We start from the raw sequence: 1,891 nt of genomic DNA, 5'->3' as shown, positions 1-1,891 counted from the left end.
GTTCTGATGCATGAACCTGTGCTTCCTCATCTTCTGATTCATCCCTTAGAATCATCTTTCTTCTCCTTGGTGGAGACTTAGGAACAGACTTTATTTTAGAAGGTTTGGATTTTAATGCTTTAGCAGATGGTTGTTGTTGTGAAGATTGACCTGATGGTTGGAAGTAAGTTCTGATGGTAGGTTAAGTTGGTTGAGGTTGAGAGGTGGTTGGTTGTGTAGTTGTTGGAGGTGCTGATGGAGGTTGGGTTGGTTGGACATCAGGATATAAGGCAGCATAGGTGGCTGGATCAGAATTTACCAAGACTTGTTTGACATATGTAGGAATTTGGAGGGGTCTCAAAACAGTCTTCTTATTATCAGTAAATAATAAGTCTGTAAAGGCTCTCTTAGCAAGTTTAAATGGTTCAATTAGCTCACTTGCTAGTTGGGGTGCATCAGAGCAACAAAAACTATAAATAAGCTGATAGAATCTAGCAAAGTAAACTGTATTTCTATCCTCTGTCATCTTATCCCCAATAAATCCTAAAATAGCACTTGTATAATCAAAACGAGTTTGATGAATGAGAGCATACCCGATTTATTGACTGAGAATTGGGATTGCATCAAAAGTAGAACATTTATTGGCAAAGGCCTTTGTGATGCAGTCAAAGAAGAAACTTCATTCCCTCCTTATGTGAGGTCTCTTCAATTGACCCAGATTTTCCAAAGTCTTTTCATACCCCAAATTGGCCATCATCTGTTGAAGAGCTGGCTCCTCAACTGTTGAACTGTAGACACAATTTTCTGGAAAATGTAAAGCCTGTTGAACTGTAGCCAAAGTCACTACATGCTCATCCTCCCCTGTTGAAAAGATAATACTTGGGGATCCACGAGCATACCCAATCTCAGAGTCACTACATGCTCATCCTCCCTTGTTGAAAAGATAATACTTGAGTTCCAGAGATTGCTTCTGGTTGGTTCAAAGCATACCCAATCTCAGAGTGAGCAAGGAAGTCCTGAATGAAGTGAAGTTCTGATGGAGCTTCACCCTTGCTAAGAATAGCCAAGTAATTGTTGGGAACAAACTTAGCTCCATTGAAAATAATGTTTTTTGGTGCCATTTCTGTGAAAAATCAAATGAGAAAAAGAGTGTTTGCAATGTGTTTGATAAAACGCCTGTATGAAAATTAGCTTTAGAGAATATTAGTGGGTGAGAGAAAATAAGAGAGATGAGAGAATAAGAAAAGTAGGTAAAAGATTAGAAAATCTTTTAATTCTCTTATTTATTCATCCCATGTGATAATAGCTATATTTTTGAAGCATGGCAGATAATTTACACCTGGCAACATGTGAATAGTCAATAAAAAGTTAAAGCAGGAGTTAGTGGGCACGAGAACTAAGCAGTAATTAATGTGCAATTGCAGTTTTTCAAGACAAACACGTTTCCCACTTAACCAAATGATTATAACTATTTTTATCTCACCTAATTATATTCTGATAAAATATGACCGTTTTAGTATTTACCACAAATAAGTCAAGTAAATAAATAATGCCACGTAAGCATCAGAGTTTCCTTCAGGATTTGCATCAGAACTTGACTAACATCAGATTTTAATGGTCATCAGAACATGGCTTCTGTACTCAAAAAGTGAATGTTTGTTACTGTGATTCTTCATACAAATACTGACTTATTTCTTCAGAGTTTAATCATCAGAACTTCCATCAGAACTTGTCCTCAGAATTTATGCATATGACACTTAACTCTTTATCTAAAATAACTTAATCACCACAGTAATTTATATCATTCATATGGAGTGATAGTGTGTGCATTAGCAAAATATCAGATAAAGATTAAAGTCTGATAAACTTCAGTACATCTTAGAAATAAGGCATAACTAAGAAAAGTGCTTAA

This window comes from Apium graveolens, chromosome 2, assembly GCF_009905375.1.
Source record: "Apium graveolens cultivar Ventura chromosome 2, ASM990537v1, whole genome shotgun sequence".
NCBI lineage: Eukaryota > Viridiplantae > Streptophyta > Magnoliopsida > Apiales > Apiaceae > Apium > Apium graveolens.
This window is presented reverse-complemented; position numbering follows the sequence as displayed.